This window comes from Rattus norvegicus, chromosome 3 (assembly GCF_036323735.1).
Source record: "Rattus norvegicus strain BN/NHsdMcwi chromosome 3, GRCr8, whole genome shotgun sequence".
NCBI classification, from domain to species: Eukaryota; Metazoa; Chordata; class Mammalia; order Rodentia; family Muridae; genus Rattus; species Rattus norvegicus.
The window spans coordinates 58,426,859-58,446,945 of record NC_086021.1 but is presented as its reverse complement, the minus strand read 5'-3'; the positions used below and the strand labels follow the sequence as shown (position 1 = coordinate 58,446,945).

The 20,087-nt window shown below is 39.6% G+C and overlaps 1 pseudogene; it reads left to right on the top strand.

Annotated features, from left to right (window-relative positions):
• Positions 1 to 12,117: 12,117 nt before the first annotated feature.
• Positions 12,118 to 19,491, top strand: Hnrnpa1-ps7 (heterogeneous nuclear ribonucleoprotein A1, pseudogene 7; annotated as a pseudogene).
• The last annotated feature ends 596 nt before the right edge of the window (positions 19,492 to 20,087 follow it).

Genomic DNA, 20,087 nt, shown 5'->3' with positions numbered 1-20,087 from the left:
TGACAATCTCAGAAAATGTATAAATCAATTTCCCTAATCTTCAGCTAATTACAAGTGAAGAAATAAGGCTACATCAAGGTTATTGTTTCCTTCCCAACAATGTTCTCTAGTCTGTTGCTTCTGTCTCATAAATTAAACTATTTCCACGATTTGTCTCAGAGCCATATTTGATAATTAGCAAATTCCAACTCCCTGCTAAATGTTACCTTTGTTGTTAAGGAAACTTAGTTCACTGTATTTAGGAGAGAGAGAGCGTAGGATAAATAAAACTAAATGTCTTTGGAAATGCCTTAAGAAATCATATTTTATATTTCCCTAAATTTGCATATAATGCATATAATCTTGAATGAGTTTATGCCACTTGGGGTGACAATGCTCTATCTAAACAACCTTAGTACTAGTCATGAGAAATTTCCTTTGTAACTGTTCAGGCTCATCCAAGAGTCTCCCAAAACAATATAGTCTATTAGTATTACCTTTGGTTGCTTCCCAAAGGTGTAAGGTAATGTCTTAGTTGGGGTTTCACCAGCCCAGGGTTAATACTACCCATGTTCCATATCAATCACTAAGAAAATTCCTTAAGGCTAGATGTTATGCAACCCTTTTTCTCAGGTTCACTCCTTTCAAATGACTGTACCTTATATCAATTCACATAAGACTAGTCAGAAGAATTAACCCCTTATTAATTTTACTTACAAATATATCCCACTTACTCAAAGGTTTCACTTCAGTGGGGAAGGTCTCTTGTTAATCACAGCTGAGTCTTCAACCCCAGCTGACCAGAATGACAGAATCTTAATTCAAAATAGCAAACGGCACTGTTAAAGTCTTTAAACTTCCCTCTAAATTTTCATAAGCTGGGCCCTCATCTTCCGCACTGTCTCAACATTCTTCTTTTCCAAGCTCCTACAGAACTTTACACTTAAGCTCTCAACACTCAATGGCTTTCTAACCCAAGGTTCTTTCAAATCCTCCCCAAAACGTGGTCTTAGTTGGCTTATACTTTTCATATCACTATTCCTCTTTGAGGAAGTCAGGACAGGAAATCAAACAGGATTGGAACCTGAAGGCAGGAATTGATGCAATGGCCACAACTAGATTGCTACTCAGGTTGGAGTCTCTGGTTGTATCATATAATGGAAGATCATATGGTATGTTGCTGTGGCAAGACCCACGGGACGACACACGATGCTTGGAAAGGGTATAAACTGGACCAAAGGGACAAACAGGACCGGACACTTACATAGCTAGCTTTACAATGCTTTCTTCGTCTCCTGTCTTCGATGATCTTCGGTTTCTTGAGAGAGACACTGCTGAGAACTTCTCCTGGCATCCCAGTTGCTCCTGGTCATTCCTGCTGACTTGTGCTGATTCATCACAGGCCTGGCTGTTTCTGCTGGATCATGCCACCACTGCTCATTCCTGTTTGGCATCCTGGCTCTACTGAACTGGACTGCTGTTATCCTGACAAATGAAGATTGAAATCTCCCCCCAAAGATCTACTTCTAAACAGGTCCACAACCCCTTGTCCTATTTATCAGCTTTTCTCCCCTACCTATGGACAGTGGGCTAGAAAAGGGGTCAAAACCTTTGAAAACTCTTATTAAAAGTGCGTTTTAAAGGATATTAGGGAAATGACACCCTTCACAATAGTCCCAAATAACATAAAATATCTCAGTGTGACTCTAACAAAGCAAGTAAAAGATCTGTATGACAAGAACCTCAAAGTCTCTGAAGAAAGAAATTGAAGGAGATCTCAAAAGATGGAAAGACCTGCCATGCTCATGGATTGGCAGAATTAATGTAGTAAAAATGGTCATTTTGCCAAAAACAATGTACAGATTCAATGCAAGCTCCATCAAAATTCCAACTTAATTCTTCACAGAGTTAGAAAGAGCAATTTGCAAATTCATTTGGAATAACAAAAAACCCAGGATAACAAAAACTATCCTAAAAAATAAAAGAACTTCTGGGGAAATCACCAACCCTGACCTCAAGCAATATTACAGAGCAATAGTGATAAAAAAAAACTGTATGGTATTGGTATAAAGACAGGCAGGTAGATCAGTGGAATAAAATTGAAGACCCAGAAATGAACCCACACACCTATGGCCACTTGATCTTTGACAAAGGAGCTAAAACCATCCAATAGAAAAAAAGATAGCATTTTCAACAAATGGCGCTAGTACAACTGGAGGTCAACATGTAGACGAACGAAGATCGATCCATGCTTATCACCCTGTACAAAGCTTCAGTCCAAGTGGATCAAGGACTTCCACATCAAACCAGATACACTCAAATTAATAGAAGAAAAAGTGGGGAAGAGTCTCAATCACATTGGCACTGGGGAAAATTTCCTTAACAAAACACCAATGGCTTATGCTCTAAGATAAAGAATCAAAATATGGGATCTCAAAAAACTGCGAAGCTTCTGTAATTCAAAGGATACTGTCATTAGGAAAAAATGGCAACCAACAGATTAGGAAAAGATCTTTATCAATCCTACATCTGATAGAGGACTAATATCAAAAATATACAAAGAACTCAAGAAGTTAGGCTCCAGAGAGCCAAATAGCACTATTAAAAATGGGGTACAGAGCTAAACAAAGAATTCTCAGCTGAGGAATATGGAATGGCTGAGAAGCACCTAAAGAAATGTTCACCATCCTTAGTCATCAGGGAAATGCAAATCAAAACAACCCTGAGATTCCACCTCACACCAGAATAGTTAAGATCAAAATCTCAGGTGACAAAAGATGCTGGTGGGGAATGTGAGGAAAGAAGAACACTCCTCCATTGTTGGTGGGATTGCAAACTGGTACAACCACTCTGGAAATCAGTCTGGAGGTTCCTCAGAAAATTGGACATTGCACTACCTCAGCACCCAGCTATACTTCTCCTGGGCATATACCCAAAAGATGCTCCAACATACAACAAAGACACGTGCTCCACTATGTCATTGCAACCTGATTTATAATAGCCAGAAGCTGGAAAGAACCCAGATGCCCTTCAACAGAGGAATTGATTCAGAAAATGTGGTACATCTACACAATGGAGTACTACTCAGCTATCAAAAACAATGATTTCATGAAATTCATAGACAAATGAATTGAACTAGAAAATGCCGTCTTGAGTGAGGTAACCCAATGACAGAAAAACATACATGGTATGCACTCACTGGTAAGTGGGTATTAGCCCAAAAGCTTGAATTACACATGATACAACGCACAGACTACATGAAGCTCAAGAATAAGGATGACCAAAGTCCAGGTGCTCCAATCCTTCTTAGAAGGGTGAACTAAAGTATTCCTAGGATTGGATATGGAGGCAGCAGAGTTTGGCGCGGAAACTGAAGGAATGGCCATTCAGAGCCTGCCCCATATATATATTTGGTGGATATATATATCCACCAAATCTAGATAATATTGATGAAGCTAAGAAGTGCACGCTGACAGGAGCCGGCTATAGATGTCTCCTGAGAGGCATAGCCAGAGCATGTCAAATACAGAGAGGCCAATGCTAGCAGCAAACCACTAAACTGAGAATGGGATCCCCCTTGGAGGAGTTAGAGAAAGGATTGAAAGAGGTGAAAGGGCTTGCAACCCCATAAGAACAACTATGCCAACCAATCAGAGGTCCCAGGGACTAAAGCACCACCCAAAGACTATACATGGATGGACCCGTGGCTCCAGCTGCACATGTAGCAGCGGATGACCTTATTGGGCACCAATGGAAGGAGAAGCCCTTGGTCCTGCCAAGGCTGCAATTACCGCCCCCCCCCAGTGTAGGGGAATGGAGGGGGTGGTTGAGGAGGGTAACACACTTACAGAAGACGGGGAGGGGGACTGGATAGGGGGCTTATGTCCGGGAAATCGGGAAAGGGAATAGCATTTGAAATTTAAATAAAAAAATATCCAATAAAAGAAAAAAGTAAGTTTTAAAAACAATCTAAGCCTACAGGCTCCCATGGCTTTATTCCTCCTGCTTTCTTATAGAACACGGGCCCACCAGCCCAGGGATAGCATCAGTTACCAAGAGCTGGGCCCTACCCCCATCAATCACCGATTAAGAAAACACCTTACAAGTATCTCTTATGGAGGCATTTTTCTCAATTGAAGTTTCCTCCTTTCAGATATCCTAGCTTATGTCAGGTTGACATTAAACTAGCCAGGACAAGTAAGAAGGTCCCTATTGCTGAAGAAACTGTACTTTGATCAGAAGACTCAAACTGAAAGCTTCCATGTTGAGAACTTAGCTTTTTAAGTACTGAAAGTGCTAGCCTAGCTTCCAAAGGAGAAAAACAGTCAATAATCCTACCAAGCTGTGACACCTAAAAGGACAACAAGCATGACAAAATATTTGTAATGGTGCTACAGTGGCACTCATAGCAGTAACCCTTGAGCTGTCTAAACAAAGGCATTAGTGTAAGTCCCACTAAACAGAAGGAAAATCTTTTCTGGTACTGGAAGCTATTAAAGTTCCTCAGCAGGATAAGTCGCTGACCTTAAAGGACTATTATCACCACTTTACTAAAACAACATAATTCTTGACCACATTCTAATCTGTTTCCTTTTATCTACAAGTAAGTGTAGTTCTCACTCCTCACCAATAAAACCTGCCCTCTCTTTGCAGCAGTTACAGAAGATCACGATTGGTCAAAATACTGACAACAACTATGGGTTGCCCAGGCCCAAAGAATACATCTACAATACAGCTCTACACCCATGGCTCAGGGATCATCAAGTAAAAGCGATTGGAAAGATTATAAGAGCTAGAGGATCAGGAAGTCTGCTGTGAGATTGTGTCACCAATAACAGGGAAGCTAAATATCAGCAATATAGCAATCTAAACAAGACTCCCCTCCCCCCACACACACAGTAACACCAATTCACCAATAGATTCACTGACAGAAATCTAACTGCACCCCATCACCTAAATAAACAACTATAGGAAATTTATGACTATTGAGAGGAGGAAAATCAGTCTTCCATCAGAGATGAGTTCTAAATGTACATGCAATACAAAGTAGTCAGACCTGAAATCAATAGATAGGTAGGATATAGTGATAGCGATAGAGATATATAGATAGAGAGATAGATAGATAGATAGATAGAGAGAGAGAGAGAGAGAGAGAGAGAGAGAGAGAGAGAGATAGGTAGGTAGGTAGGATAGGTATGTAGGTAGGTAGATAGATAGATAGATAGATAGATAGATAGATAGATAGATAGATAGATAGATAGATAGGCAGACATAGACATTGATAGACATAGATATATAAATGAAGTAGGGATGTGTACGTATGTCTATGACAATAATAATTGAAGAAAATGAGACCACGAATTAAAGAGTAAGAGGTGGGGTATGGGAGTAATTGGGCTAAGAAAAGAAACAAGGAAAATAAGGAAATGCTGTACCAGATTGAGGAACCTGAGAAGGGATAGGGACTCTACAGGAAGACCAACAGAATCATTTAACCAGCCCAACTTGAACTAGGTAGGCTCCCAGAGACTGAACCACCAACCAAAGAGTGTACATGGGCTGAACCTAGTCCCTCCCACACATATGTAGCAGATATGTGCAGTTTGGTCTTCATGCGGGTTCCCTAAAAATTGGAGGGGAGGGCCTCTGACTTTTACTCTGTTGCCTGCCTGTGGATCCTGTTCCACTAACCGATCTGCCTTGTCTGGCCTCAGTGGGAAAGGATGTGCCTAGTCCTCCAGTGACTTGAGGTGCTAGGGTGGGTTGGTAACGAGTGGGGGGTCTCAGCCTTCTCAGAGATGGAAGGGAGAGGCTGTGTAAAGGGGGTACTGGAAGGAGGGAAGCTGCAATTTGGATGTAAAGTGAATACATACATACATACATACATACATACATACATACATACATACATACATACATACATACATGGAAAAATAAGTAAAATAATTGTTAAAAGAACAAAACAAAACAAAAAGAAAAGAAAAGCAGCTCACCTATGGTGACTCTATTCACACTGTAGGTGTTTTCAACAGAACATTTCCCACTTATTAATATCCATTTACCTCTAAATATAAGCTCTAAACTAGAGAACCCCTTGCTCTTCTGTTCTGCTCTTCTGCTCTTCTCCTTTAAGGTCCCCTTATGTTACTCTCGTAAGTGCACTATTGTGCAATTACTTACTTATCCTTTGCGTTGCTGGGCACCTAACTCAGGATCTTGTACAAGTGAGGCAAGCATCTCGTCATCATGCTCTAGCCCCAGCCTCTACATTTCTCTTTATCAATGAGGACAACCAAGTTCCTGGTGAGCCCCTCAGCATTCACTGAAGCTTTGACAAAGAAATGACTGACATCATCGTAATGTTATCTTCTTCTAGGATCCAAGCTATTTTTAGAAGCCAAGCAGAGAGCAATTTCCTGAAAACTCATTTCAACATCCCTCACCTTTGCTCTGATATAGCTACCTCCTCTCACGGGTCTCTTTAGTTTATTTTTAGCTATAACTACATCATACATTCAGGGTTGCGCTTGCTAACTTTTGTGTCACCGTGGTGTAATAACTAACAAAACAACTTCAAGGGCAGAATACTTAGTTTAGTTCACAGCCTCATAGTTTCTGTTGATAGTTGCTTGGGTAGGACATGCTGGTGACGGAAGTATGTGGAAGGGAAAGATAAATACAATACGGCGGCCAGAAAACAGAGTCAGGAAAGGCCCAGAGCCCACAAGCGCCTACTGCTTTGCGTCTATGTCCTCCAACTAGGGTGTTTCTCTTACCATCCCCCAACAGTGGCTTCATGCCCTAAATCCACTAAGGAATCAAGCCCTTCATTAGCCTCTAGAAATGCTGTTACAGAAACATCCAGCTTTGCTAATTTTCTAAACATTTTCCAATTCAATCAAAATTACATTGTTAACAAGCATAAGGACTTTACATTCTGGAGTTAAAACATCTTACTATTTTGGCTTATTTTTAAAATTTAGTTCTCAACATATTCTCAGTTTTTGTCAAAATACTCCTCTTTGTTGTCCCTTTCTCCAAACTTCAGCTTATATTTGGGCCAAATATTTCAATAACTCTTCATCTCCCTCGCCTTATCCTCCTACAGTTCTAGCCTGGAAAACAGTAACCTTGAATGAACCTAAATGCTTGTGTGTTCATACTATTGAGCTCTTTGTAAAAACAACAACAACAACAAACAATTCAACCATCTAATAGGTTTACATACAGTGACTTAAGATCACTGGTGACTTTCGTAGCTCAGTACTGTCCACACTATACTGTACTGATTTAGAGCATCCATCATCTTGGACACATTGCTGTGCTGTCAATTCACTTCCTCTCAGCAGGTGACCTCTCCTTGACCTTCCTGGGAAGAAGCAAAGCTCAACAGGGTGACACAACTATTCCAACAAGTCCGTGGATCCACCTTGATCTTTTTATTTACTTTTGTTCTCCTTTGAGCTAGTACACATTTAAATCTAATGATGCCCAAGGTTGACTTTCCAAATCAGGAATACCACTATTTTTTAATCTACATCCTCTGGGCCTACCTCAAGCCTGCCAAATTGGAACATGGGGGTGAATACCTAGAGAAGCAGCCCTAGCATTACAGCTTCAGCCACCACCTTGTTTAACACTGACTGTCAACAGCCTCCTAACTCGTGCTTCTTCAACATCCTTGCTCTCCTGAATTCAGTTTGTCACTCTGTAACCAACATTATCATTTGGTTATAACTTAGTTGGGGTCATCCTGCTTCTTTAAGACCTAACAAAGCCTCATCTTCAGCAACCATATGAATCAATTTTCAACTATTTTATAAGGAATTTCAAGCTATAATTCAGTGTCTTCCAGATTCATCCTGCAAAATTCATCTCTTGAATTTTAACAACCTTGTAATCAGGCATTCTTTCCATGCCTTTGAGATCATGCCCTCATTCTTCTTACAAATTTCTATTCTACACAATTCTATTTATCCTTCATTTCTCAAGTCAGAACACATTTTATTGAAGACCTTGTCCTGAACCTCAGACTACAGTGAATTTCATTTCTATATAAGTTATGATTTCCATATTTATTTATCCCCCCATGATAATTTTCTTTCTTTCTTATATGATTCTGGTATCAGGTGATTAAACACAATTTCCGGACAGGGATGGAGTCCATTCCATTTGCTACTATGTATTTTCTACTCTACATAATGCAAGGTAAAAACTCAATAGAGGTAGAATGAATTAATAATTCAAGCAATTTCAAACTCTAGGTTGTAATTTATATATTAATTTTCATATCATTAAAAATACTTTTTCTGAGATGGCTTGATGGCGTTGTGGTTTGAAGTTCTTTCCATGAAAGGGTAATCCAGATTTTGACTACCAGATCCCACCATGGAAAGGGAGCATGAATTTTCCAGAAGTTGTCATCTAATCTCTATACATGCATCCTTAAACACACATACTTCTTACATGCACACATGTTTTCACATTCTTTTTCTCTCTGCATATATGTACAATAACAACAATAATACACTTTTTTTCTTCCTTTTTAATTATTAAATTATTGTATTTGCTCCCTTTCCCAGTGCTCCTAGATTTCTCCCCCACTTCCTCTTCCCCTTTGCCTCTTAAAAGGTGCTTCCCCATTCATTCTCCCACTACCTCACCACCTCCAACATACCTCTTCCATGGGGCATCCCACTGAGGCCATAAAAGGCAGTCCTCTGCTACATATGGGCCTGGGTTCATGGACGAGCCCATGTATACTCTTTGGTTGGTGTCTTAGTCTCTGAGAGTTCTGAGGAGTCCAGGTTAGTTGATACTGTTGTTCTTCCTATCGGGTTTTCATCCCCTTTAGCTCCTCCAATCCTTCCCCTAACTCTTCCACAGGGTTCCCTGACCTGAGTCCAGTGGTTGGCTGTAAGAATCCTCATCTGACTCAGTCAACTGCTGGTAAAGCCTCTCAGAGGATAGCCATGCTAGGCTCCTATCTGCAAGTACAACATGGCATCAGTAATAGTGTCAGGGTTTGCTGCCTACCCATGGGATGCATCCCAAGTTAGGCTGGTCACTGGATGACCTTTCCTTCATTTTCTGATCCATTTTTGTTCCTACATTTCTTTTAGGTATGAACAATTCTGGATCAAAAATTTGGATGGTAGGTAGGAAGCCCCATCCTCCACCAGGGTCCCTGTCTATCTATTGGAGGTGCCAGTTCCATATCCCCACTCTTGGGCATTCTGGCTAAGGTCATTCCCATTGAGTCCTGAGAGCCTTTCACATCACAGGTCTCTGATACTTTTTAGAGGATTTCCCTTCCCATCACCACTCCCCTAACCCCATGCCCCACAGCTGCATATTTCCATTCATTCCCTTGACCCTCTGAGCTTCTCCCCTGTCTCACCCACGCCTGATCCTGCTCCCCCTTTCCCCTCACCCTTCCCTCTTCCATCCAGGCCCCTCCTTCCTTCTGCCAACCATGATTATTTTCTTCCCCCTTCTAAATGGGATTCAATCATCCTCACTTGGACATTTCTTCTTTTTAAACTTCATACAGTCTGTGAGTTGTATAATGGGTATTCTGTACTTTTGGTGAATATCTACTTATCATCAGCACATCCCATGCATGTCCTTTTGGGTCTGGGTTACCTCCCTCAAGATGATATTTCCTAGTTCCATCCATTTGCCTGCAAAATTCATGGTGTCCTCATTTTTGATAGCCGAATACATTCTGTTGTGGAAATAAAACCCATGTTCTATATCCATTCTTCGTTTGAGGGACATCTGGGTTGTTTCCAGCTTCTGGCTATTACAAACATGGGTACTATGAACATAGTGATATGGTGGAGCATCTTTTGGGTATATGCCCAGCACTGGTATATCTGGATCTTGAGACAGAACTATTCCCAATTTTCTGAGAAACCACCAGATTGAAGGTGGGAATCTCACAGGTGTTCCTGGTTATAGCAGACATCCTGGAAGAGAGGTAGGCTGTGGAGTCTAGGCTAGGGAGGACATAATAGACTTTTAAAATAGTTTTCAACTAAGTCTTCCTCTGCGCCTTCTCTCTCTCTTCCTGCTTTCCTCACAATTCTTCTCATTACTCTTAAATCTACTCTGAAATTCCCCGGTCTATTATCCTACTTTGGCACCTAAAGTCTCTCAGCAAACTCACAAGGCTCCCTGAGAAAGTGTGTTTTCAACAGAAGCATAGCAACATCTGCCAGATACAATGCAAACTGTTAGCTTGAGGGAGTTCAGAGTTTCAATATCAAACAACTATCTTCCTCTCTAAAAGATCATGCGTTTGTATAACTTGGTTTTCTCCAGTGGGTGTAATAAAAATAAAGTGTCTTATGGCAGGAAGGATGGTACATAAATTAGAGTACAGGTGTGCAGTTTTATTTAGAGTTTGAGAAAAATGTGTCATGCCCAGTAGGCATTAAAGTGCTATGATATAAATGCAGAGTTGTTTAGACATAATGATTCAACAAGGAAACCTGTTAGTATTTTTTTAATTAAGAGGCATTGTAAAAAAAATCCTAAGATATTAAAAGAACTTCAGAAAACTCTGGAGGGATTCTGGTTTTGTCAGTTACTAAATTTTCTTACTTTTTGTTTTACTTATATTTATATTCCTGCCCGGTTGTTGCTTATCATGATTTATTTCAGTTTTTCTTTCTGGTAGTTGTGGTATATCTATTTACCTTTATCAGTTTTTATTTATTTTGTTCTTTTTTGCCTGATTTATATCACAATTCCTTTCTCTTCCCTGTAATAATTTCTATGTCCTTCTGTTACTATTACCATCTCTATGATATACTGGAATGTTATATCATAAAGAAAATAAATATGTTTTTATAGCTCTCTATACTCACACATAAATATCCATTTACAAGTGGTTAGAGAAAGAAGAAGAGAGAGAGTTAATTTAGTTACTTTGATCTGATCAATTTTAAGGATCACCAACTTTAAAGGGTGCATAGCTGGGTAATATATTATTCATCTCCCACTAGCTTTACTATAAATAATGCTTCTGATGTTTAAGGACTTTTTATTGAAAATTACTGACTCTTGAATGAGACCTATGAAGAGTTCTACTAGATGACCTCTTTGACATTAGGATGTTGAAACTTCTCGGGCCATGGTATAACACCATTTTTTGGTTTGGGGCTTCTTAAAAATAGTTCATATTTATTTATTGAGATTTTTATTACATTTAAATAATTCATTTAACCCTGTCCATCTGTTACCTCCTCCAACTCTCCCTGATTTCCTGATCCTGTCCCCTTCACAACTTCATGTTTTTTTCTTTGTTTTTATTAATAACTCCCTGAGTTCAATTAATGTGTTTGATAAGCATATGGGTATGGGGCATGATCAGCTTAACAGGGGCTACATCCCCAAAGGAGAGTGATTCCCTCAGCAGCCAGCATCAGCCAATAGGTCCTCTGCCAAGGATGAAGCCCTAGGGGTTCTGCCCCAATTCATGCTAAAGTTTTGACTGAATTGATCTTGTACACATCTTATTCAGGTAACCACAGCTGCTGTAAGCTGATGAGTCCAATACCCATGTCAGGTCCAGAAGTCAACATTCCACAGCTCTGTTTCCTTTTCTACCTCTTCTCCCATGGTTTTTCCTGAGCCTTGGATGGGGAGACATTTATATAAACAATTCAAATTCATCCACAGCTGAGGCCAGTTATGAGTCTCTGCATACTGGTTAACTACTAAACACTTCACAAATAAGTTTCTCTGATCAAAGTAGAGCAACACTAGCCTATGAGTATATGAGTAACCTATGAGTGCAGTTTAGCAGCATGAACATTTGATCTAACAACGGTAGTAGATTTGCCCATACTGTCTTTTAGCTCCCCAATTATCCATGTTTAACCAGGTTTATCATTATAAAAAGGTGAACAACTTCCCAAATTTATCATGTCACTATTGTAGGCCCATCTTCCCAGGAAGGTTAGTATTCCAGCATTCAAGGTCTCTGACTGGATGAGATCATTGGCATTTTCTGTCCCCCAGCAGCATGCACAGCACCTCCTGGCACTATGTAAGCTAGCATCATAGAGTCTCCTGCTACACTGATGTTGATTTCTCTACATCCAAAGTGGACATCATTTTTAATGTCTCATGAAAAGCCCTAAGTATTGATTGTACATTTGTATACCTCTTTCTACTTCATCCTAAACCACCATTGCCCAGATATTAAGCCTTTCTTTGGAGAAGCAAGAGTTGAAGCTTGATCTCTGGACTCTACATTTGGCCACATCATGAATAAACTATTTCTCTTCTGTAAAATTCAGCATTTCAATGATTGATATTCAATACAAGATGGACTCATTTTTAGCAGCAGTTCTACGTTAAGACAATCAAGATAAAAACTGTAACTCTGGAGTGAATTTAAAAGCTGTCAGTTCTCTTGGTTTTTTGAATATTATGTCATAAGAATCCTTCCAAAACTGAATCTCTGCCTCATGGAGCTAAACACAAAAACATCTGAAAGCAGATCAAGGAAATTGTAGACTACAAAAGCCAATGACTCACAACAGCAAGGACGAGTTAGCCATCAGCAACAATCTATGTGAGATTCTGAATATATGTGGGTCATTTCTTCCCTTCAAAACCATGTCTTTCTTGTGGCTTTCTATAGCTGGAAATGCAGAGAAGTAAAACCTAGTTTGCCAAGTGCAGTGGACACATTTCTAGGCCACCACAAGCACTGTTCTTAATTTTTTATTAAAGTAGCTTGCAGTTATAGCTTCAGGCAAATATATGTTTGTTGAAAGCTAAGCATCAGAAATTCAATGCATGATAAATATTAAATGAGTAGCTTCAGGAGGAATGGAGAGAAACGTAGACAGTGGTTGGGTAGAATTGATGTATGGCTAGATTTCAAGTAGGTGAGTGGTTTTGGAGAAGATGTGCTCATGTGAGAGAAAATGGCAAAGTCCCAGACACAGGAATAGCCAACAATTCCAAGAGAGTAGCAGATCCATCCAATCAGACCACAGGTTATTAAATGAGGACTATGTGAATGAGTCTAGAAAGGAAGGCTGGAGCCAGACCACAGTCTTTGATGTCCAAACCTTCCCATCTGGCTCTATTGTTCAGGCCAATGATTCACTCCCATTAGTTCTAAAGTTATGTTTAGTTTAAGTCTTTATTCTCCCCAGTTCACTTTCAAAGATAATTCTTCATTCTTGAGTTAGCTTCGTGTGTTGATGATACTGAAATGTATGATAAAGAAAAGGAAACTGATTGGGATTTGGCCAAAGGCAAATGTACTATGAGCCACAAAACGGATTTCAGGAAAATGAGCAAGCAAAAGACCATGATGATCTTTCAAAAATTCTTTCCCAGTATTCCTCAGAAACAAATCTAGAGGTCAGATTTTATTTGGGATTATTTATTCTTATATCTCTACTTTCCTTTATATATTTTGCCTGAGAATTCACTGCTGTTCTCTCTATGAGGGCAAGGGTTAAACATTTCCTATCCTTATTCCCATATCCATTGTATGAAGAGGATGGCATGGAGAAGGCTGAAGCAGGAGTTAATAGGAAGTTTGATGACTTGAAAGTAATTTTTTTTAGCTTAGTGTTCTCTCCCAAGGAGCTTCCGGTGGTAAGGTAGCCATTTCCTTCTGTAGAGTCCACCATTCTTCCATCCTCCTCCCTAGGCAGAAACATCCAGGAAAGATAAAGACTCACTAGTCAACAGGGGCTGCAGTCAGAGCCTAATCAGCTTTATTTTGGACAAAAGCCCATGCTCACCCCCACAGACTTGTGCTCTGTTAACTTCAACTTTAAAACCACAGCAAGAAGCTCTGCTGAGCTCTCTTTTTTTTAATGGGAAGAGCCACAGGATGAAGTCTAGGAAAACTATTTTCTCATCCTTGCTCTGCAGCTCAACAGCTGAGACAGCCGTGTCCAACCTGAGACATAACTTTTGTGAGGTTTATAAAATGATGAGGTTACATTAGATATCCCCTAGAATTTCTTCCATCTTAATTTTTAAAATTTTAAGACATGATAATAATTTCAGAACATCTGAATTTGTATTCATCAAAATGAAAGCAAAATGTAAAACGCATACTGGAATTAGCTGCTGGAGGAACCACTTATGCTGCAGTTAAGAAGTCAAATTAGCAAGGAAAAAAATGAGCATTTCTTATTATATAGAAACTAGCTAAGATATACATACTATCAGGCTATCAGGCCTTTTTTTCTGTATTCCCAGGATAATTAGTTTCAAAAGTTTTTCACTATGTACCCAATGTCACAAAATGACTTGCAATGATATAAAAAGAAAAAATCTTTAGAAATAATACAACTGTCTACTAACAAGCCATTGATTAGATGAAAATCAGTAAATCCATGCATTGCTATAGCATAAAGCTATTTAAAATGAGGTTGTCAAGAACCATTGAAGGAGAGTGGAATGTTCTCCATATTGGCATATGAGGAAGTGATTTAGTTAATATTTCTTGAAGAGCTCATAATAATTTCAACACAATTGTGTAATACATGATCACATTTCCCAAACGCTAACCTGCCTCCTGTTAATAATAATGCCGGGCTGTTTTAACAGCTCATGGACAGTATATGTGAGGCTCTTTCTATAGAGATCTTTCGTGCAAGTTCCTCAAGATCAGGAAGATCTATGACCAGCAAAAAAAAAGTCCCTTATTTCTTCCATAAATCTACTGCAGTCAAGAATGTGGAGGTAGACCTGAGTATCAATCTAATTGGAGGCTTCTGTAGGCTTCCCCTCTCCCCAAATCAGTAAGTGGCAAATGCAGAACTCTACCAGGAATGGGGTCAACATTTGGAATGTAAATAAATAAAATAATATTTAAAAACTTAAAAATATTAACCCTTCAAAGCAGTAGCCTGGTTTATCCACAGTCTACTCCTCTCTCTTGAAAGCAAGTTTGTCATTACTCTAAGAGTAAAGAGAAAACTCTTTAAGAAGCCAACAATTTTCTAAATTTTAAACTTATTGTACCAGTTAACTTTTGCCGGTTTCACACAAACTGGAGTCACCTGGGAAGAGGGAACCTCAATTGAGGAATTAGCCCCACTGGATTGGCTTGTGGGTCACCTCCTTGCTACTTATTGACCTGGGAAGGCCCAGCCCACTGTGGTGATGACACCATAAGGCAGGTGGCCCTGGGTCATATAAAAAGGCAAGCTGAACAAAATATAACAAGCAAGTCCTATAAGCAGAATTCCCCCATAGCCTCTGTTTCAGGTCCTGCCTCAAGCCAGGTCCCTGCCTTGAGTTCCTGCCCCAGCTTCTCTTCATGATGGACTATGAGCTGTTAGATGAAATAAACTCTTTCCTTTTCAAGCTGCTTATTGTCCTGCTTGTAGCAATAGAAAGCAAGCTAGAACAATAGGTAATGTCTTTGTTCTAGAGGGTTTGCATAAAATTTGATTCTCTGGCCTTATAAACATTGCCACATTTCTTTACACAGAATTTCTTCCCATTTTGTGTGGATATAAACTTAATTTCCCTCAAGAATATGTATATCCTCCTAAATAGTGAGAATATCCAAGTGCAAACAGGTAATTGACTAGTGCAAAGGTAACCAAGAGAGACATTGAAGAGGAAATGAACTCTTGCTAAGAAAAACAGATATCACTAAAAAACAACATCATAAGGAAAATGAATTCTCATATGGACCATGAAGAGCTGAACATCTCTCATTGCCAATGAATAAACTTCCAGTTTAGCACTAATCTATGAAGATGTCTCTATAGAAACATAGAATTTAATCTGCCCTTTAGGAAATATGCTCTCACTCTACTAAAGTCATATGCAATTGCTTAAAGCCTTTCCATTTTCTATAAGGAAAACTTTTTAGAAACTAAAAGTCTACAGTAGCACAGTCAAGCCACCTTAGAAATTCACATAGTAGAAATTGCTTTGTACAGTGTGCAATAAAGATAATAACAAATTCAAGAGATGATGGAAATCAGTGCGGTTTTAATATACCATTCTGCAGAAAGGGACACCTACATAGAGAAAAATTATTGTTTATAACTCATATGAATTATAAGTATACCTCATATTGAAAATGGACCATATCAATTTTCTTCTTAAAATATTTACAGGCCTGGGTATCAAATTTATATACAGATTTTAATGTTTCCCCTTTCATGTAATTTCATGAGTCAGATAGTATAGACAGCAAAAGCAATATATACTATGGGTAACAAAATAGACAAACTGATAGGCAATCTAATGAAAAATAAGACAGAAGAATCAATAAAATTCAAAATGAAAGAAACTACATTACAGTTGATGTCAGAAAAATTAAAAGGTATTATAAAAGTCTATTACAATCATATAACTCTAATACAGAATTGTGAAGAAATAAAAAAATCTTCACAGACCATAACCAGTGAAGACAGCAAGCAAGTAATCAAAAACTTACAAAGAAAAACCCAGGCCCAACAACATCCTCACTAGATAATTTTATAAAATATTCCATTGCTGAATAGTTCTGGGAGAACTGGATCAATCTAGTTCTCCCCATCTTCTTGCTGAATTTTAATATATAACTATAGAATGTGCTAGTGATTCACTTTGTCTAAGGAAGGTAGGAACTTTCTGAAACCGTCTGGGAGATTTTCTTTTCCAACCCTCAGGATGTCACATCCTGGGATCAATAGGAATGGCAGATACAAGCCAGACTCTCTCTCTCTCTCTCTCTCTCTCTCTCTCTCTCTCTCTCTCTCTCTCTCTCTCTCCCTCCCTCCCTCCCTCCCTCTCTCCCTCTCTCCCTCCCTCCCTCCGTCTCAATGTATCCTTTAAAGCTTTTCCAAGTCTGTCAAGTCTAGGGAAGGTCTCTTGTCCCTCGGTTGTGCTACATATGGAGGAATTCTTGTGAAGACTCACTCCACCCCAGAGAACTGCAAAAGACTCACAGTGCATCCAAGACTTTTTCTGTCCCCGGTTACCTACTTGCTAATAATAAGCTCATTTTTGCACAGCTTCATGTATGATTATGCTCTGGCTCTGCAGACTAAGAAAAGTTGATCATTAGTACACGATGGGTATAGCATCGTGGATGCAGTGGGATCATATTTCTCGTAGTTGACATAATGAAGATAATTGTTATTCTCTGTGAGGTCTCGCATGGTATTCAAAATAAATGAACTTGCTTTGAATTAATAATAGAGAGTAAAGGGCTCACAGGGAAGACCTTGAGTAACTACTTTTCTTGTCACAGTAACTAGATTTCTGACAAAGTGATTTAAAGGAAGTGGGTTTATCTTAGCCCATGGTTTGATGGGATACAGCCCATCATAGTAGAAAAGAGACATGACTGGGAGACGCCAGCACTGTAGAAACATATTGCTAGGATGCCTCACCTATTATATCACAGAAGACCATGAAACAAAGATCTAACAAGAGTGAGGCTGGCCAGGTGGTGGTGGCATATACCTTTAATCCCAACACATAGGAGGCAGAGAGTCGAATCTCTAAGTTGGAGGCCAGCCTAGTCTACAGAGTGAGTTCCAGAACATCCAGGGGTACACAGAGGAACAAAACAAAACAAAACAAGTGAGGCTTAATTATAAATCTAAGACCCTTAACCAGTGAGCATCCTACATCCTTCATGAACCTTTCTTGTAAGACCCACAACTTCCCAAACAGTGCAGCCAGCTGGAGACCAAATGTTTAAACACATGATCCTATGAGAGATATTTCACATGCAAACAATAACAGTGTGATACAAGGAAGAGAAAATGTGATTATGCTCCTAAAACTGGGAGGCTGGGAGACTGATAGGTAAGGCTAGAATAAAGCTGACTTTCCAATTCAGCTTAGAAGGTGCATTAGAAGAGCTTGAAGACCCAAATAAGGGAGAACTTCTTCTACTTTTTACTTGTAAAATTTTGATCTCTTCAAATATTTTACAAAGAAAAGCTATTGGCTTTTATCATTTAAAAAATGTAAAAAGCCAAAAAAAGAAAAGAAAATGAAAGAACAAAAGAAGAAAAATGATTATGGAGTAACAACAAAGCATTATGAATCTCTCAAGTCCTTCAAACACTGCACCAGCCTGACTAAATCATAGGGAGTGAAGCTTGAGAGAAAATTGCTTAAAGAAATGGAAATTCTTGAATAATTAAACTTATAAAATAGTATGAGGCCAAACAGCATTGGATTGTGTGTGTTAGGGTGAGAAGTCTGTCCCTCAAGGAACCATGGTACATGCAAAGTCAAACTAAGCCGAGTCTGCAACCTTCCTTGACAGCGTAATACAACATCAAGAGATGCTGTGTGAGATAAAATGGCAAGAAGACACTTGCCTAACAGGACAGCATATCTGAATCTACAGGGCAGCTCCACAGTCTCAGATCATATACAACACAGTCCTATTACAGTCTACGTTCTGTCTTGCAGCCTTGTTCAAAATGTATCAGAAAAGATAAACAGAGCATTTCTCTCTGTGCACCCAAACAGGGAAAGGAGAACCACAGCAAGTGGACAAGAATAAAGAAAATCAGTACCAAGAGATCCAGGGGTTTTGGGTTTGTCACATGCACCAGTGTGGAGAAAGTGGATGCTACCATGAATGCAAGACCACACAAGGTGGATGGAAGAGTTGTGGAACCTAAGAGAGCTATGTCAAGAGAAGATTCTCAGAGACCAGATGCCCACTTAACTGTGAAGAAGATCTTTGTTGGCAGTATTAAAGAAGACACTGAAGAACATCACCTACGAGATTATTTTGAGCAGTATGGGAAAATTGAACTGATTGAAATTATGGCTGATAGAGGCAGTGAAAAAAAGAGGGGCTTTGCTTTTGTCACCTTTGACGACCATGACTCTGTGGATAAGATTGTTACTCAGAAATACCATACTGTGAATGGCCACCCACCACAAGTGTGAAGTAAGAAAGCCTCTGTCGAAGCAAGAGATGGCTAGTGCTTCATTCAGCCAAAGAGGTCGAAATGGTTCCAGAAATTTTGGTGGTGGTCATGGAGGTGGTTTTGGTGGCAATGACAATTTTAGTCGAGAAGGGAACTTCAGTGGCATGGTGGCTTTGGTGGCAGCCATGGTAATAGTGGATATGGTAGCAGTGGGGGTGGCTATGATGGATTTGGCAATGATGGTGGTTATGGAGGAGGTGGCCCTGGTTACCCTGGAGGAAGCAGAGGCTATGGAAGTGGTGGACAGGATTGTGGAAACCAGGGCAGTGGCTATGGTGGGAGTGGCAGCTATGACAGCTATAACAATGGAGGAGGTGGGAGCAGTTTTGGCAGTGGTAGTAGAAGAAATTTTGGAGGTGGTGGAAGCTACAGTGATTTTGGCAATTACAACAACTAATCTTCAAATTTTGGACCAATGAAAGGAGGAAACTTTGGAGCCAGGAGCTCTGGCCCTAATGATGGTGGAGGCCAGTACTTTGCTAAACCATGAAACCAAGGTGGCTATGGAGGTTCCAGCAGCAGCAGTAGCTATGGCAGTGGCAGGAGGTTCTAATTACAGCCAGGAAACAAATTTTAGCAGGAGAAGAGAGACAGAGAAGTGACAGGAAAGCTACAGGTTATAATAGATTTATGAACTCAGCCAAGGACAGTGGCAGGGCCTAGCTGCTACAAAGAAGGCATGTTTTAGACAATACTCATGTGTGTGGGCAAAAACCCCAGGACTATATCTGTGACTAATTGTATAACAGGTTATTTGAGTTTCTGTTCTGTGGAAAGTGTAAAGCATTCCAACGAAGGGTTTTACTGTAGACCTTTTTCAACCATGCTGTTGATTGCTAAATGTAAAAGTCTGATCATGACGCTGTATAAATGTGTCACCTTTTTTTTTAATGTGCTGTGAAAAATTAGTCTACTCTGAAGCCATCTTGGTAAACTTCCCCAAGAGTGTGAAGTTAGAATTCCTCCAGGGTAGTACCAAATTCCATTTGGAATTTATTATTGGTTGCTAGGGTGGAAAAGCTATTGTCTTCAAAAACCCTGGTGTTGCTAAATTGCCAGTTACTATTGTAATTTAATGAGTTTCACCATTGAAAGGGTCATCCAAGCAAGATCACAATTTGGTAATAAAATAGTTTTTGGCACATCTTA